This window comes from Pteropus alecto, unplaced genomic scaffold (assembly GCF_000325575.1).
Source record: "Pteropus alecto unplaced genomic scaffold, ASM32557v1 scaffold73, whole genome shotgun sequence".
In the NCBI taxonomy this organism is placed as follows: Eukaryota; Metazoa; Chordata; class Mammalia; order Chiroptera; family Pteropodidae; genus Pteropus; species Pteropus alecto.
Genome location: NW_006436284.1, coordinates 2,171,987 through 2,192,484, shown reverse-complemented (window position 1 = coordinate 2,192,484; position 20,498 = coordinate 2,171,987). Strand labels below are relative to the sequence as shown.

The following is a 20,498-nucleotide window of genomic DNA, read 5'->3' as shown; positions in this document are numbered from 1 at the left end:
AGAACAAAAAGCTGTCTAGAGATCCTTTATTCATGTTTCAAAAAGCAAATCTTTCTTCTTTAGCATATAAATAACTTTAAGAACTCTATCAGACTTCCCAGATTTACATGAGCCAGACCCACACAAGCAAATGCACAATGCTACGAATTTCCTACTTTACATTTTCATTTGACTCAAGTCCAGCAGAGGAACATGCACATTCTTTTAGGCAGAAGAGCAAAAGAGAAATCAATCAAAAAAAGAAATTCAAAATGGAGGGGCTTTTATTTTTATTTCACTCTCTAAAGGCCAACCAAAGAATATATAAAAGGCTGTGGAAATGGAAAAAAATAATGCATGTAATAAATATAATCCTGATTTCACAGAGCATTAGAGTGAAAAAGAAGTTAATAATCACCCAATGCGCACCCTCATTTTACAAATGAAGAAACATAAATTTCTAGAGATCTGCTCAGTTCTATGTGGAATCAGAGGTAGAACTAGGTTTTAGGACATTTTCCTCTAATTCATGGGCTTCTTACGATTTTGTACGCTGAGCTTTGCTTTGTGGCAAGAAATTTCCAATTACTTTGCAACAAGATCTAATCTTTCTTCCTCAAAATATTTCTAAACGTATAGTCAGCAGAGTAAGCCAAATCCCACCAGATAACCCTTTCCCTCACAGGTTACATCTTTGTCTTCTAATTAATATGCCTAAGTTTATGCAGTTATTTCTCCAACTATTATATTTCACCTCTGACCATTATTAACAAAAGAACTTCATATTCTAAATGTACAGTCATTTTCCAAAGAAATCATTTAAAATATAACAAAAGTATCTCCATGATTTTTGGCATTGAATATATTTCACCAGCTAAAGTACCATTTAATGATCAGCACAGAGTCTCAGTTCTGTCATATCAACTTCTTTCAAGAAATAAAAATAGGTTCGACAATTATAAAATTACACAAAGAAAAAACTGATAAAACTAAGACCAAACAAAATCCAGTTAACATTCTCTTACTATCTTTACTGATGGCTCTAAGTTTTATGGTTTTTAAAAATCTATTTCGATTTTAAAAGAGGAAATATACCCAGGTGTTTGCCCTAATTGGTAGCAGACAAGCAAAAACACTTAATACATTTCCATATGAGTTTGTTTTAAGAAAGCATTTAAAACATTTATTTGACTATACCTACATTCTCAAGTGCATGGAACTCCTTCCTTCTCCCATATCACATTCTAAAATAAATTCTGTTCAGGTAAGGGACATTTAATAAAAGATAGGAAATGCTTCAAGGCCAGATTTTATAGTCCTAATGAATACTTTTTTTTTTCCTTTTTAAAACCAATGAGTATCTGCATATTTAAAGTTGCAAGGTGACAAGAAGGATACTGAAAATGTCATCTTTGTCAAGGTATCACTAAGGATGAAAAAACATTTGAGAAAACTAATCTGGAAGAGATTGATGGAAGATGCCTGCAGGAAAATTCAAACCTAACCGAAAAGAAATAATTCGAAAAGAGCTTTCTTCACTGAGAAGAGAAAAAAAGTTTACTCGCATAACACTAGGAGAATTACAGTCATGAAAATGGGCCATCTATCTGGGCCTCTCATTTTATAGGTAAGAAAATTAAGCTCCAGAGAGCTCTATCAATTTGCCCTTGGCTACACAGCATATTGGTCCAGAATCTAGGTCTCCTTTGGTATAGATACCTTTCATTAAATTTTATCCTTTTTACAATTATTTAAGTGAATTTGTATAGCACATTTATTAATGCTTATCTGTAGCAGACACTAGCTCCTGCTCCAACTCAGAAATCAATTAATAAACTAATCATGAACTGTATCTAACAGCCACACGTGAAGAAAAAATTATTTTTCCTCTGTATATTGTTTCCTTAGCAAAGCAATTATGTGAATGGAGACATGTCTAATTCTATTTGGCACCAGTTTTGCAAATCGATAGTAGTTAACAAAGAAAAAGTTCCTAAAATGACGAGGTGATTCTGCTGAAAACTGTTTTTACTTAGTTCACAGTTGCAAAAGCAATGAGAGCAAAAATTTGTCAAATTTTAGTTGAGCTAACCATCAATTAAATTGCACTCAGAATATTAGGAATGAGAATGATGTTAACTTTAAAAGAATGTATACAAACATCAAAATGATAAAAAATTTCTCAGAACTCAAAATGTTAAGATCAACAGAATAGAATCATTTTTACCATTTTTGACGAGTTAACTCATCAACAATTCAAAATTCAGATCATTCTTTTAAGTCGGTCTAACAGCAATAGCTCCCATTCATCACCTGTACCCACTCTGATATCTAAAAATTGCAAATAGCAATGAAGCCTCTCACAGGATGTTGTCATTTAATAGAAGAAACAAGATAATGGCTTAGAAATATTCATTAGAATCGAAAGGAAAACTAAGCCTTAATTTACTTCCACCTAGAAAAATGACACAGAACTAATGAATGCTGGCAATGTACATGTCTGCGCAGCTCCAGTCCCAAGACCTTTCTTCTCAAATATGTACCGTCTAAACCCATTCCAACAATAACAAACATGATTCTGAGGCAGCAATTCAAAGTGATTACCTCATTACGACTAAAAATACTACAAAACAAAAGAACTCATGAGAGGTTTTTATAAATATTAAGCCCTTGAGAGAAATGACATCCACAATTGGAGTGAAAAGAAGTATTAAGAAACTGAATTCAGAAATTATTCTCCAGTCATTAACAGTCAGAACTCAACACTCATTCAGCCAAGCAGAGAGTAAATGGTTACTGAAGACCTACTCTGTGCCAACACAGCTGAATTAAAACAGACAGCCCACCCCTCCCAACCCCATCAGAGGGAAATGCAATGAAAATATCACCCAAATAAATGAAAATTATAGTCACGACAAATGCTATGAAGGAAGACTATACGTAAACTGGAGCATAAAACAAGGCACAGAACTCGCCGATGGTATGGGAAAGGAAGTGTCCCCATAAAAGTGATGACTGGGTAGAAATCTGTAGATGAGGAGTAAAAGAAAAAGACTGGGGGAGTTTAAACACAGCAGCCTCATTCTTCAAACTTTTCATTTTTAGGTTTACAGCTCCCAACCTAAATGTGGAACCTGGCCCTCCTCACGTGCAGAGATTGCATTTTATTCCTCTATGTACCTGTAACACCTATAGAAGGTGCAAATCACAACTGATCTTCACATATTTTGTTGATGAGAAATGAAAGCAAGCCTACAAGCAATGCAGATTACCTGAAGTATTTTACTTTTTAAAAACACAGTCCACATCTACCGATGCCAAAATTTGATCAAAGCACTTGAAACAGTACCCACACAAGAAGAACATGAAGAGGGATGCAGCTCGAGTGGGTCAGTGTTCCTCTTTAGCAGAGGAAGCCAAACCTGGTGGGAAGCTGGAGCGGTGGGCGAGAGGACTGGGCGAACTCCAGCAGAAGGAAGTCTTTGGCACTGGAGAGCCAGGTCTGACTCACATCGTGTCCAAATGTGCCTACAGCTCTTTGCATAAGGAAGTAGCTCAAATGTTCATTATCAAGCAGGGAGGTGGTCATAAAAATACTATAGCCCTGCTGATTGGAAGGTAAGGATAAAATGATTACCAAAACTATTATCAGGGCCATGCTCTGTCACAAACATGAGTACAAAGGAAGTGCCTGTGTTTTTCTTACCAGCTTAAAAGCCCCTGAGAAACCTCAGATGGTTTTGATTCATGACTATAAATATCATCCTTACCATACAGCATAGGATTACCTTGTCCTTAAATGGCAGAGTAGCTTCTCATGACGTGCTTTTTGTTATTTCCACAAAAAGAAACAATATAAGAAACAGCGGGTGTATGATTCTAAAATGTGCAGGCCCTCCCCCATGCATCTCTACCCTTCCGCTCCAAATAAGGCAGTTGTACCAAGCCATGGGCCTGGCTTCTGCCCTGTGGGAAAGGTCTACAGCATGGAGATGGAGGTGACCCACGGCGACAAGCCCTGGGCAGTGCCTCCTGCACTGCGTATGACCAGCCTGCACCAGCCTTGGTGGTCCTGCCCTTCTCAGAGCACATTCAGCAGCCAGCGTAGCTACATGAGACCAACATGCAAAACAGCTCCCTTGTGGGTTTTCTCGAACTGTGGAAAGGGAACTTTCTCAGTCATTGCTGTACCCAAGCCAACTTTATTAAATGGAGCTTTGTTCCCAGAGGATTTTTTAAATCGAGACATCTCTGGCAATATACAACATGATTTACAGTGGTTAAGTGATACTAATCAATGTGGTTAAATGAGAAAAAAAAGCCTCCTCTCTTGGATTTTGAAATCAAATTGAGGTACTCTTATCAATAAAAACTTATTTATAAAATGGGAAGAAATAAAGCTTGGAAAGTAACTAATGAAACAGTTCACCCATACTTCCTTCATTTAATAGACTTTGACTGAATACCTTTTATATACCAAGCACTTAATTATGTCATTTAATAAAACACCATAAACTATTATTGTACATCTGAGGAAACAGAGACTCTCAAGTTTAGATACACCGCCAAAGTCACAGTCCTACTAAGGGAAAAAGTGAAGCTTCAAACCCAGATCTGTCTGACACATAGCTAAGTAAGAGAACTTAAAAGAAAAAAAAAAAAAAGCAGCAACAGCAGCTGGGAGGGGGATAACTTGAAGCAATATGGCAGAGCTGTGGAATAACCACATATAGAACAATCAAACTGTCAGCTTTCTAAAAAGAGGCATGGAAATACCATAGGAGTAGGTGGCACTGCCATAAACAGCTCAGGCTTTAAGGGATGCTCCTACAGTCAGGATTTGGAGGAAATCTTGCATATATGCACAGAATTAGAAAAACTATCTAAGCAGTATTGCTTACAAACTGGTAAGGCCAACATTAGCAGTGCCATTTTGAAATACAAACACCAACAGAAAAGAACATACTGATTATATTTTAGAAAGGCTGGCTTCAGCTCTAACAGATCTTCTATTGCTATTGCAACTTAACTAAAAACCTGTTTTAGCACCAGTGTCGTATACTTTGTAAACAACTGAAAATGTCTGCCGTGGAAAAAATAATTAGCAAATTGATAAATTATCCTTTCATTTATATCACTTAGCCCACTAATTTTGCTTTAATTAACAGCCATTATTAGCAGTAAATACATGAAATTATGTTTGAATTTCACAGATATGCCTTGATTGAACATGTGTTCACGTTAGGGAGCAATAGTTGGCTAATACTTTTCCAGATTAACAGTGATGATTCAAATATAAGATTTTTATTTGAACTTATGTATAAGTATCTTGTTAAAGTGTAAATAGTTCACTAATAGTTTTTTCTTCCTTTAGACATTAGTCAGCATGCACCTCTAGCTAATACACACATACACAAACATGTAAAATGGTTTTTGAGAAACAACTAAATACATGTAAAAGTATTAAACTCTCCAACCAAAAAAGTTCAAATATTTTAACTATAATAACAAAAATATTAAACAAAGAGTATCATATACAGCCCAAATTTTCATATGTATTGCTTTTATCAAAAAAATTTTAAAATAACATAATTACAATAGTTTTCATTAATAAAAGAATAAATTATAGATGGGTGAGTAGAAGAGGAAAGAATTATGTGACATTTCATCATATATCATGAGCAGTCATTTCTGACGAACACAAATGTGATTCTTATTCATCTACACATCAATTTGTCAATATCAATTCACATAGCGCCAAACCCATTTCTGAACCAATTAATTTCTGTTTTCGGTAAAGGACAACGAAAGTGATTTTTTTCCTTTGCCGTGCTGGCACATACACTGTGTCACTTAAAAGGAAACAAGTGACACATTTGATTAGCTATAATTTATTGTAAATGAATCTACTGAAAAGTTAGCAATTTGCATGCTTAATAAGGTAGGTAAAAGTAAAGAATCAATTTTCACACATACAATATAATTTCACTGAGCTACATATCTGTTCGTTCATTCCAAAAGCAGAAATGAAAGGCATGTAATCTGAATAGGCAATCGCAGCCTCAAGAATTTCTACAGTTGTTTCTGAAAAATATTTATAGTCATGTCATGGCACAGATGGATGCTGACCCAAAGAGAATAATTTCTTGTGGAGGATTTCAAATCCTCTACTTAAAACTTAAAAGAGAAACAAAATTTCTCATAAATAATTTTAGAAAATATTTCAATGTTGCTAGGACTTCAAACTTTGAGAAGATATTATTTAATAATCTTCCTCCCTTCTTCTTAAAGGAAGATTTTTTAAAAAATCTAATAAGGAACAGAAATAAACTTGTTTGGGAAACTGTGAAAATACTCCTCATTGATGTATATTTTTTTTCGTTTCCTTTATTTTTCGAATTCGATTTTCTCTTTTATTATTTTCCTTCTTCAAAAACTTATTCTTACCTCTAATTATAGGATTACTACCACCAAGGGTAAAGGTACTACCTGCCATGAGTAAATCATAAATTAAATGGATCACACTTTTGCAGAGCTTTAAAGGGCTTCTGAACTTTTCATATCATAGGTATGAACGAAAAAGAAAGGAAAGAAAGGTTGAGAGATTTATTTGATATCACATAGTAAGAAAGTGATAGAATCAGCACAAGAATCTAGTATTCATGCAAGCCAAAAATACCTAAACGAAATTAAATATTAATCAGCCAAGAACACACATGCACTTCTTTCAGAAAAGAAAGGCCCCTGGCCTTTGATATCCTGACACTTAATCATATTAATATTATAATTGCCATCATCACCACCAAAATCTTGAGAAGGCAACTATTTGATCTAGAAAGTGAGAGAGTACAATCTATTCCTAATAGAGAATACACTGAATTAAACAACTGGGCAAGAAGAGATTTAATAGCTTCCCATTGTTTCCTGAAAAAGGAAAGAGAGGACTTCACTCCAGGACTATGAAGTAAGTTTTTAAAATAAATATAACACTAAAACAGCCATCTGAGCAACAAATGCATTAAAAAAAATATTATCCATTAAAGGCATCCAAAAGTTGATTCTCAAGGGAAAGGTATTTTTAGCTTATTAGCAATACTTGCGTGTAGAGGAAAAGCTATTACCAAATTTAAGAGGCGAAAATACTTTTAACATTCATGTGAAAAAGCTGAGCAAGAATTAATAACTTATCTCTAATGAGTAAGTTATTTCAAATGGCTTCCGATAGCTGTTGACTGTTGCCAAGCCACATTACAGATCATTCCAGTAAGCTGGCAATAAAACAATACAATTACCAATGTTAATTACCTACTGCAGAAATTTTCATGATTTAGGGCAAACTGAAGTGCCTTCTTGATGTTGGACTGTCCTAAACATTCCTAGTGAGTATACAATTCACATCACTTTGCAGAATTAGAAAAGATCTGGGGTAAAATGAGATAGAATCTTTATGTTAGGCCAACAAAACAGCCATGCTTGAAAATTTTGGCAAATTATCTGTCAAAGACAAATATCTTGTATTCACTAAATCCCATTTCCTCCAGAGTAAACAGCTGGAGTCCACGGTCCAAAAAAGACAGAAGCATATACTGTTTGGTATCAATACACGAGACTTTAGAAGTTGACTTCTCATCCATAACACAGCATATGGAGAAGAGAGGGAGACCCTGCTCCACGCAATCACTGAGGGCCTCTCGTTTATTGACTAGTGTGCCTGACCATCTGTTAAGGCTACAACCTTCCCTGCATTCAGTCATGATGTGCAGGAAACAGACCATGGAGGTCATGGAGAAGAGTTTCGTGGGCAACGCCTTGAAATGGCATACATCATTTCCACCTATACTCCATACCCTGGAACTCAAGTGCATGAGCAAACCCAAGAGCCAGGGAGGCTGAGAAATGTAATCCAGCTGTGTGTCCAGGAAAAAAGTATTTGGTGAACACACAGAAGTCTGTACCACAGCATTTTTTAACATTATTAATACATTTAGTTTACTGTAAAATTGAATTACTTTGAAACTTTTGTGAAGTATAGAACTTCAATTTTCAGTGGCAGTGCCTTTAAATAGAAATTAATGGCAGAGAAAAACAAATATAGGTAATTTTAAAGCATATTTTAGTAATCCCAAAAATGTCCACAAAAAAAGCAACTGTCCAATCCAGCTGCCCCTCATTCTTCAAATATTACACTGAAACATTTACTATGAAAACTAACATATTTTAATTGGACACAATGAAAAAGGAAACAGCTTGGGTATGAAAAATAAAATGTGATTCACCTACTTACTCATGTCTCTTAATGCTGCTTAAAAAGCTATAAAATTTTTTAGAGAATGATATAGATACACACAAAACCCAATATACAGAAAAAAGAAAAGTATATTACAACTGCCTAAAAAAAAGACAAAAATCAGAATACAGCTTTAGTTTTTTAAAACATTACATATTCCATACGATGGCATGATTTCTTGCCAACCAATCAAAACGAACTTTTTTTTTTCACTAAGGAGAAAACTTTTCTATGAATTCACTTACTTTCTGGCTAAATAAGACATTATTGTGCTACCAAAAAAAAAAGTCTTAAAAGTTACAGGATAAGGATATCAGTTCAGTGTCAGAATATTATCAATTCATTCCCATAGTACACGCTATTTCAACTCTAGGCCACCAATCTGAACAAATCAACCACAGACAATGGAAGGCAGGAACAACACAACACACCATTTAAAATGTCACAGCTACTTGGTTTTTGGAATTCAGAGAAAATGGGTGGAGGATTCAGTGAATTGAATGTTCTCTCTCTCAGGAATGTCAGTTCTGTACTCTGAGATAACTTTCTGAATGTGTGGACACGAGCCACAACTAGCTTAACGTTTCTTAAAGAGCTGGCCAATCAATGTTCATGTTCCAATAAACCATCTATCAGGTAGCATTAAGCCTAATGCTACATCTGCATCCAAAATTATGATATGATAACATTCTGGTCAATATGGTACAGACAAAATGTCCCTTTGCCTCCTTTTCCATTTTTCCTTCTTGTCGGGAGTAGGGATAGCACCCCGGTGCATAAGGAAGGGATAAACTGTCCCTGAGCAGTGATCAGACCTGCCCTGAAAGACCTACTGGAGGGAAAAAAAAAAAAACTTCTCCTATAAGTCAATATTATTACTGGCTGTTTGTGAATTGCAGCCAAATTGCTATATGAAGACACTAGAGCCTGAAAAGCTGAGCACACACGAGAGGAGATAAGAAGGGCTCCAAACACACCACTTCCCTGATACATGGTCTAGATCCCACAATGCTAACTGCTGCTTGAGTTAGACCTTGGCAGTGAATTATGAACTGTCTCTTATAATGTAAACGATGCAAAGTACACTTTTGAAGCAATGAAAGGAAGATTCTCTAAACATTATTTTCGAAAGGTTCTCCACTAATGACAATATATTCCTATTGATGGAATTCATAACAAGGATAGAAACATGTCAAATATTTTCAAATAATTTTGCCTGAGCATTTTACGATTTATAACAATTATGCCTGACAAGACACTACAGGTTCTGTTAAGTCTGTTAAAAGTTCAATACTTGCATACAACAGATTTGGAGTAGATTTTGACTTTTCATGATGAAAGTCATTTCTAAAGATATACTGCATGTTTTGCTTCCAAGGAGTATATCTTCTCCAGGGGTCCTGGGAAATTTTTTAAAAATAATTTCCCTCTTTATCTTTTAAACTACTTAACTTCTGAGAAGGATGAAGGACATATATTTTAATACGGTTCTTAAAACCTACAACAAAGGACTAAAATACTAACAAATATTCTCTGCAAATTCCTCTTCAGACATAAAAACTATATATAAGGTTTCTCCATGGTTTTAAAACCACTTCCTATTTATTCAATAACATGTTTATGATTTTTATCAAGAAGACATTATACAAGATTCTGTCGTTGAGAGAAAAAAGTCATAAAGGTCCATTTACTTGTGCATCACTTTCAAAATCTGGTGTGCAAAGATTCACTGTTCTATCAAAATTCTTAGAGTTAAATTCCCAGTTTTTAATATGAATTTTACCTGCCTCTTGACAATTATAACCTCAATTTCTCAACACTGTAAAATTAGCCTAGTTGTTACCATTAAATTCTTCCTGCCTCTTGAATCATTTCTATCAACCTCCAAACATACTCTAATATAATTTTTCTGAGCTACCATTTCTGTTCCACTTCATGTGAACATTTCTTTAAAGAGTTGCCTATACTCACTATTACTATCTTCTTAGCTTCCATTTTCACTTTAACTAAATCAAATTCGGTTGAACAACCTCCATGACCCCCAACCCAATCGTCACTTTTCTCTCCCTTTTATAGCTGAAATCTCATTAGAACTGGACAGTTAACAATATTCTCTTTCCTGTAACTCTTTCTTTTCTTGGGTTCCAAGACAGCATCCCCTTAGTTTCTATGTCCATGGTCCCTCCATATTTTCAATAGCTGAATACATCTTCCTGCTTGACTTATAAATTATGAATGTCCCAGAGCTCAGTTCTGCAACCAATCCTTTCTCTTCTCTATCTGCATAGATGTTCCATCATCTACTCCCAGCTTAAAATGTCACCTCTGTTTCAGTGAACCTCAAATCCATCCTTTCTCCCCTGACCTCACACTTCAACTCCAGACTGGAAATCTAACTTCCTATTTAATATAAGTGTTGATTCCCTACCGCACCCCAAACTCTATTTTTCCCCAGACTTCTCTATTTTTACCACCTAAATTCTTGCTCAGGCCAAAAACTAGAACCAAGATTAATTCTTCCTTCCCACACCTGCCCTCCTCCTCATCTACCTATTGCATACATCTTACTGACACCACTTTCTGAAGCTATGCACTGCTCTGCATTTCTTCTTCCTTAACCCCAAGGCAAGCCACCATCACTTTTCCCCTGATCTACTTTAAGGACTCTGCCCAGTTTTCCAATTCCTTCTGTTTCTCCAAATAATCCATTACATGCAGAGAAGCCAGAGTGATCTCTTTATTAATTATATAACTTATTACATATTTACAAATTATGTAATTTTCCTTATTAAAATACAATGGCCTCCACTGCAGTTAGAATAAAATCCAAACTTCTTAAAATGCCCGACGTGATCTTCTCCTGCTTACCTTGCCTTACTCACAGTTATTAACACAGCACCGAGAACAGTGCCTGGAACATAACAGATGTGTAATCTCCATTTGTTGAATAAATTAATGAATGGAATACAAAAAATACACTAAACTTACAGTATGTTTATTCAAATACACATTCACTAGTAACAAGACACTACATATTTTACTAAATTCTTTCTAACAGAATCTTAGTGTTACATAGGCATTAGCTCATTTATCATCCAGACCTTTGATGAGTAAGTAAGAAAGTACGGTATTCACTGTACTGTTACATCTATTAATTCAGAACTGCCTCATATCAAATCATTATTGTCTTACTTGTAAAGCTTTGTGCCACATCACCAAGTTGTCTTCTTTTGCATTTTAACGAAATTCTAATATAAAAATACCAGCTTCTTCCTTTCTTCACAGAAAGCTCTAGGTTAGCAATTCTCAGCCTCCGTGTGGAAACAAGATTCTAATATGATCATTCTGAAGCACAACAAAGTTCTGGAAATAATTACTCATTTTATAAAGCATAATAAATTTAAGATTTATTTTAAAATTTAGTACTACAATGTCAGCTTCATTCATTCAGATGTACTTGCACAGGTGAAAATAAAAAGAGAATGGAATTACAGTTAGAAAGCTGAGAACAGAAAACTTAATATAAAGATCTACTATAGTGTTCATCTTTATATAACAGATGAAAAAATGTTTGAATTATTCTTGTACATTACAAGAGAATGAGAAAGCAGCTCTGGACATATCTGTTCTGTAAAGACCTGACAGTTAAAATTTCTAAGAATGAGAATTTGCTAATATAAAAGGTAAATATTCTATGTATTATATATTTAAACACTGGTTTTTTAAAAATATTCTCTTAATTAACATTAAATAAAATTTAATATTTTCTGTAATGTGGTAGTCTGAGTGTTCAGAAATGAACATTTCAAAATTTTGATTAATCAGATTGTCTTTTGCTTTTAAATAACCAATTTTGGTAATCTTTATTTGCAGTATTTCCTTTTCATAAAAGGTCTTTAAGAACACCAGGCCTCTCAGACACACATACTCAGAAAAGCATGCACTGCAATTTCCTTTCCTCCCCCAATATGGAGAAAGAGTTCATGAAAGTATGAGTAAATTCCTAGAAAATGCGTAAGAAAATAAGTGAATACACAGAAATTTGTCCAAAACATGAAATTTATCCATTATGAATATTTTGGCAGGGTGTGTAGGAACATTTTGCCTCATACCCACTGCGCTACCATTAAGACTGTATGGAAAGAATTATTCAGGAGTACAAAAACTGTGGGTGTTTTCATAAAGGCCACGTGAGACTTTTTTTTACTGCGGTCATCTTGGCTGAATTTATGCTACTGTTTGCAGTCTTCTGAGGGTATGAGAGTGAGAGGAGGTACTGCCATGGGTCAAAAATTAATATGCTGCTTGCACTGAGGATGGCTGGCTGACCACTGATTTCTGTGGGGGAGAGGGGAGGCATAAATTCACAAAGACAGGAGGAATGGGAGAGCTGTCAGTGGAAAGGAGATTTCTAAAACTTTTGAAAAGAGAGAAAGGGCTAGAAAAGTGTTAAGTGATTTAACGGAGGGAGTGGGCTAGTGGTGGGCTACCTGCAAAAATGTATCTCAAGGAGAAGAGAGGCAATCTGCCAGTTTAAGACTTTGTACGGGGATCAAGACTTGCAAGCAGAGGAAACTGGAGGGAGGCCAAAACCAGGGCGACTGCAGACGGCAACCTCCCAGAGCTCATTGCTACATTTGTAAAATAGGAATAGTATCTATAATAATATAATATATCTGCAAATTTCTTTTTGTCATGTAAGGAAACATATTCACAGGTTCTGAAATTAGGGTGCGGACATCCTGGTATCCATTATTCTGTCTATCACATTATCTTGTCAGATTACTGAAAAGATTAGATGAGATCATCCCAACAGCAACAACAACGACAACTCATGTTTGTCGAGCACTCAGCATGTGCCAAGCACTCTTCTAAATCTACACACTGAAATCTCATAACAGCTCTCTAACATACAGATTCCTATCATCCCCATTTTATAGATGAACAAAATACAGCGCAATTACTATGCCTCAAGTCACACCGCAAGTACTCGACGGAAGTTCGCCCTCTTAACCACCCTGGTCAACATTAATAAATCCCAGTTATTACTATTAGATTTATGCATTGAGCTTATGACATAAATCTCATGCCACGAACATAAAAATATGAAAAAGATCAAGCTGACTATAAGCATTAGAACGTTTCCAAAAAACATTTTCTGTGTCTCCTATTTTCCTATTTTAAATATTCCTTATACCAGAATATCTTTTTCCTTCTCCTCCCCAGCAGATCTGTATTTGGTTCCCATCCTATATGCTCCCACAGCTCCCTGCACTTACCCGTACCATCACCATAACATCAGAATATACTCTGTCTGTGTCTTTATCTGTCCCCTGACCAGGATGTTCCATGAGGACAGGGCCTTTTCTATATTCTGGGCGGCCTGTAGAGCCAGGTCGTCAGTGCTTATTGAATAAATTAAGTGGAGAAATAATAGAGTAGAATAATTTAAAAACCTGGCAAGCTGTGTGGACATGAATCTTTAACGACTGCTACCATTCTTGTAATACAATAGCTCCTTAGGTTAATGTAAAATCAACATAAATTTGGATATTCTAAAATGTTCCTTTTTTTCCTGTAATCACTAGTACAGTAATCAAATTATGAAAAACATGAACAATTCATGTTGTTGTTTTATAGATGCCTTACAAACTAGTATATATATATTCATTATGGAGGAGACCCTTTCCAAAAGTTTTGTTTTTTTTTTAAATAAAAGCCAAATATGTTTCTGAATATATATCTCTGGAAGAAGTCTACAATAGCCAAAGGTCAGCAAACACTATTTGTTCTTATTATTTTGGACCTAAGATAATTTAGTTTCTGCCATTCTATTTTGCAATTTATTTCAAACCATCTTGAATAAAGTGAATATTAATAAAAGTTATTCCTTTATAAACTGAAAAAGAAAAGCATATTGTTCCATAAATATTTGTCAGAGATGAAGGAAGTAATGAGATCCTTTGGGACGAAGGTAAATCAATTTTACAGAAAAATCCTTTAGAGTTTTGTTTCTCTCAATGTTTATCATTATCCCAGTAATAGTAGACAAAATAACCTGGCCTACGATTTCCTCCTTAAAAGCAAAAAGAGGTTTAACAGGTGTTAATAATCACCAGGGGAAATGGAAATAAAAGGCAAAGCAATGACGTGTTTCATCAATAACGCTTCTGGCTGCAAATGTCAAAAACCCAAACTGAATTGACTTTAGAAACAGGGCCTTGATTGTCTTCGATGAGAAAAAGCACAGAAATGCGTCAGTATACATGGGGAGGTGAGGGGGACCTGCATGATTGTTTAATTGTTTAACTCAGCAGCTCAACAGTGTCATCAAGGACTGAAGTATTGGCTGTCTCTCAGCATATCAGTTTTCTCTTTGGGTAACTTCCTGTGTGGCCCACAGGATAACTGGTGCAGTTCCAACATCATATCCACATGAGAATGTCTGAAGCAGAAGAGGCCTCCTGTGCATTTCCTTCTGAAGAGCATGGGAGTCAGTTCCAGAAGCCTCACAGCAGCAAAGTCCTCACATCTCAAAGGCCAGATGTGGGTCCCACAGCCAGCCCTGGATCAACCAGAGGGTGGGGGCTGGTGTGGGGTGAGGGTGCGGGGGAGGGAGATAGGAAAGAGGGACAAGGCACATAATTGATTAAACTAATTCGCTTTTAACCCTTAACTTGGAGAGAATACACTCATTTTCATTCATGGTTTTCTCTCTTTGTACTAAAAAAAAAAAAAAAAAAAAATCTGGATGTATGATAGGAAAAACATTTGAAACAAAGGTTAGAAGAGATAGCTCTATAATAGGCCAAATTGCTCAGCTCTGAGGAGGTAGGATGAGGGAGGAAAGGTTCATAATTAGATAGCTGTGTTTATTAGAGCAGTAATCAAGATGCTGTTTTACAGATGACCAGTAACAACAAACAATTCACTTTCTCAAAGGTAGTATTAAACATACTGAGGGTAGGAAAGCATTCAAATGTATATCTGAGTATACACTTACACCCATACAAAGATATACAACTTTGTATGTGTGTGCACAAACATATTATGTAGAGACAGAAACAGAGATAGAGATGGATACACCAAGTCTAGGTTAAGTCGTTCAAGCCAGATATTTAATCAAATATATAGGATGCAGGCATGGCAACACAATTACCTTATTTTTAAAAAGTCAATAGCAGAGTTACGCTGCTAACTCTGACACACTTAAATACTGGCACTCTGAAAAAGGAAGATGAAATCCAAGAAAATCTGCAATGTGAAGGAATGTGCGTGTGTACATGGTACTACACGCACTCACGCGCGCACACACACACACGCACACACACACACACACACACACACACACACAGAAGCTATTCCTTATCTTTCTCTAAAAAGGTTCCTTCCATTAACAAAGGAGTAAACTAGGAATGAGAATTAACAGAACTCAGTGAGATCTGGGTACCACTGGGTGTTGAACTCATTTGTATCTCCGATTCTTTTAAATAGAAAGATTTCCTTCTAAAAAGGATATAAATAAGAAGCATGTGAGTACTCCTCTATACTATTACTGACAAAGTTCTAAGGCAACAGCAATAATTGCCTCACAAATCATCCCAAAATAGAGATAAAAATCAGAAGTAGAATCTAAGTAACGAAATTACAAACAAAAAAATTCCATGTCATTACAAAAAACATTCAATTTATACTTCACGCTGAACCAGCCATGTAAATGGATCTCTCTTTTATAACAGTAGCAGAAATGTGTATATGAGTAATGAGCTGATGGAAGGTGTTCATTTTATCACCTTTAAATAACTTAGAAAAGACTATTTCAGGAATAATGATGTAATGAAATAAAAAACATAATAATTAACCACAGAAAATTATTAATGTGAATTTTCCTTCTTTGCCATTTTTTTCCTAGCCAAAATCTGCACAAAGCTTCCCTTTATTGAAAGGTCATTAAGTTCATTTCACAAACATCTTGGAATATATATTCTCATTTTCATTTATTCACCACCTACCTCCACTCTCAACATCTCAACATCCTAAAATATATTCTCTCTCTCTCTCTCTCTCTCTCTCTCTCTCTCTCTCTCTCTCTCTCTCTCTCTCTCTCTCCCGCCCCCCTTTCTCTTCTACCCTCACTCCTGCATATACACTGGTACACACACCCTTATTGACCCATATCTTTTGGTCTCTTGATCTCTTCTATTTTTTCCCTTTCTCTCTTTTAATTTTTGCAACAGTAGTAGGGTTTAATGACACCAGGTATATTTTGTGGGAGAAGTAAATTTCTGGATGAGTCCTGAGATGAAACAGTCCTTAAAATCTTGTAGCTACTGCACTGATTACTGCCTTCTACCATAATGGTTACATATATTATCACTATATTTTACCCACTGCCTTACTCTTTCATGCAAAGAAGCAGTGAAAGATGACTAGACATGTGTGAAAAGCCTCCAACATGAATGTAAGGAGACCAAAACAAAGAAAAAAGAGAACTTGGAGAAAACAGAAACAATGAAAGAAGAAACTTAAATTGATACAGATTGCCAGAAAATATCAAGTACATAATAACGAAATGATTTGAAAAAGTATTTTCAAAAGGAAAATATTAAGGGAAAAAAATTTTTTTTCATTAAGAGCAAACCCTAGAAAATTAAAAATATTATACTGGCAATTAAAAATTCAACCAAAGTTTGAATGAAAAAACTGAGGAAATCTTCAGAAAGACATGGAAAAAATAAAAATAAAAAAAAAAGAAACATAGATCATTATAGGAAATTCAACAGTAGATTCAAAAAAAAAGTTAAAGGAAATCTACAGCCATGCTACCCTGAACAGGCCCGATCCCGTTTGGTCTCGGAAGCTAAGCAGGGGCAGTACTGGTTAGTAGTTGGATGGGAGACCACCTATGAAGACCAGGTGCTGTAGGGGCAAAAAATAAAAAAATAAGGGATTGTAAACTGACAAGGTCCTTGCAATCTGTGACGTCAACCAAGGATTGCCTCACCTAAAAAATAAATAAATAAACAAGTTAAAAGGAGGTGACAAAATATTGTCAGAGGTATAAAATAATTTCCTAGAAGGACAGGAGCATCCGCATCTACACTAAAAGGCTTTGCTGTGAATGCTAAATCTAAGAGGCTTAAAAAAAAAAGTCCACACCAAGCCACGTCATCATGAAATTTCAAAACTTTAAGGTTAAAGAAAGCTCTGAAAAGCTTCCGGAGAGATACAAAGACACAGAAAGGAATTGGAATCAGAATAGTACTCAGATAACTGAACAGCACTAGATACAATAATATTGAGCAATGCCTTCGAAATGATGATCAATGAGCTCTAACCCAGAATTCCATACCTTGTCAATCTGTCATTTAGAATGTAGACCAAATAAAGATATTTACGATATGCTCAGACTCCAAAAAATGACCTCCGACACAACTTTTCTTTGGCAGCTAAAAGAGTATATGTTTCAATTAAACAAGGAAAGTATGGCATCCAGGAAACAGGACACAACACAGGGCTAGGGCGAAGAATAACACATGTGCATCAGATCTACCGAAAATATGGTTCAGACTCAAGAAAAAAAGGGGGGGGAGGGGGGGTTCAGAGAGGTCTCTAGGATGGGCAAGGGGTGGGTAGAGATGAGTTCCTGATCATTTATTTGATGTGTTTGACCATTTGGGAAAATTATTGAGAGCCATAACAAAAGTTCTAAAAGAACTGAAAAAAAATATATATATAAGGAAAAAATACAAGAGTTAAAATAGTATAGGTGCTGCAAATGTAACAATTATTGATGCAACAAAAAATTGTGAAATGGCCATATTGAGAGATTGTGGACTAAGGAAATATGAGTTAAACACTAATATAACAGGCAATCAATAGAAACTGTCTAAAATTGTCAATAAAAAGCAGTTTAAGCATATTAAAATATGGTAAATACAGTTGATATAAGCTCATACTAAGTTTGTAATTATATATATATAAATATATTTACTTCAATCAATATAGGTTAAATTTAAAAAAAAAAACTCCCCACTGATAACAAGAGATGAGAGCAACAGAAGCAGAATAATACTGGCATTCATTCAAATCCATAAAAAGCAGTCAATATAGTCAAGCTTCAAAAGACAATCTTGGCAAGTGGTAAGTATGGTCTCTAACACTTGGCTACTGTCCTCTAAAAAGCAGCAGAACACGTCCATGTCTTCAGAATAACTTCCAAAGGTTAAGCCTTAAAATCATTCGAGTATTTTATATGCAGACATTAGGAGGTTAGTTTTACTGACCTAAGAATTTCGATCAAAACTTCAGAATTTGCCTATTGTTTTGGGGGAAAAAAAAGAATAAGCAGCTGTCAAGTCTAATTAATTGTCACTGTGAAATGAGTATTAAAAAATCTAAATTTACAAGGTCTGGGAAATACATAAACACCCTAGGAGAAAAATCAAATTAGCAACAATTCTAACTACTATGTATTAAAGAAAGTTTTTTTCCTTCAGGATTTGGACCATGGGAGGTAAATACTGACTGATCATATATTTGTGTTAATTGAATGAATTATATACCCTGTCTAAAGAATTACTCTTAAACAATATATAAACAACAATTTACACTGATGCATGACTGAAAAGTGTCTGATTTATTAAATTAATAAATGCTCTTACAAATGTGCATAAAAATTTTATATAGGTTTAGAAAGAACACACTGATTTAGTGAACTACATAAATATATGGAAATCTAACACTTGGATAAGACTGCCCAATAAAAATGATGGCAATACAGATTTTGAGGTAAATTATAAAAACCCTTGAGAAGTGATTTCACAAGCAGCATATGTGTGTACCAGTATATGAAAATTGCAGAAATCACTCTATGTTACAGGCATCACAATGGACTATTAAAATATGAATTAGGAAATGATCAGATTAGCCAAGTTTTAAGTAAAAGCACTCTGAAAGTGTAAGGTATTTAACAAGATGAAAACTGTTGGTTCTTTCTCTTATTATTATTATTAATAATACTATTATTATTGCTTCCATGTATTGTGGATACAGTTCTGAGCTCTGAGTTAAATATTTGTGTTTGTTTATTATATCAAGTTATTATTGTTATTTAGAAATAGTAGAGATAAGTAACTATTCAAGATCACGAAGAGCCTGGATTCAAAAATAAACTTTTGGACTCAAAACCCTGATCTTAATCACTAAAATTAGTAAACACAAATTAAACACAAATTAAAGGGGATATGATTTAACACCATAATATTGGTACATATTTTAAAATGTAACATCAATTACTAGCAAGAATGGGGGAAATGGTGACTTTCATCTATTTCTGTCAAGATTACAAAGCAATCGTTGAGCATGAGGCTACCTTAGTCCAACAATTCCACTTTTAAAATGTATCCCAAAGAGAATTTAGTTCAAATACATAGACGTATAAAGATGCTTAATAAAATTAGTATCTATACTAATTTGAAGCAACCATATAATAGTGAAATATGATAATTCCACTGCAATAAAATCAATATAAGGTAAGCCAATGCTTTAAAAGTAGATATATAGCATGCTTTATGCAAAAGATATATTTCTCATATGCTATACTTAAAAAAATGTGTTTAAACTATATAATACAGGGCCTTCATTTTGAATACAAAATGATTCATTAATGATTTTTCTTCAAATAGCACACTCCTTCAGTACTTTGAAACACATCCAGTATTAAAGAATTATTTTGTCTGTACACAGGGAGGACACTGCAATGTGACTAATAATCTGAAAATTATCTGTTATATTAAATAACAGGGGTCTTGAATTAACAAGTTTCTAAATCTAAACTAAAAATCAAGATGTTTAAGGTTAAAATATTTTTCTGGCCCAAATGACAAACAAATAGGTCTTAAAGATTTAAAATTCAACAAATCCTAAAAATTCAGACATTCCTCCTACCACCTTCCTCCTCATCTTTTTTTAGAACTTATTATAATAAAGCACTTTACTTTTATTACCCAAACATGTAGGCACTTCGGTTCTCAGTGCCTTTGCAAATGCTCTTCACTCTTCGTGAAATGTTTTTGTCTAGCCCTTCTGACTGGGTTGGTCTATCCACTTCACCTTTCACGACGTTTTTCCTCTAAAAACCTCCCCAAACTCTTGCCATTTCTCAACAACCTGTAGACCTTGCCTCTTTATGCTAGCTTCTCCATTCTTCTATTTCAGTAATTATTACTCT

The 20,498-nt window shown here is 34.9% G+C and overlaps 1 protein-coding gene and 1 pseudogene across 1 annotated transcript in view; one reads left to right on the top strand and one right to left on the bottom strand.

Moving 5' to 3' along the window:
* The window catches only part of PARP8 (poly(ADP-ribose) polymerase family member 8), a 146,450-nt gene that overhangs the window by 87,142 nt on the left and 38,810 nt on the right, over nucleotides 1–20,498 (bottom strand). The gene's annotated exons all lie outside the window — the stretch shown is intronic.
* On the top strand, nucleotides 17,076–17,194 carry LOC112480252 (annotated as a pseudogene).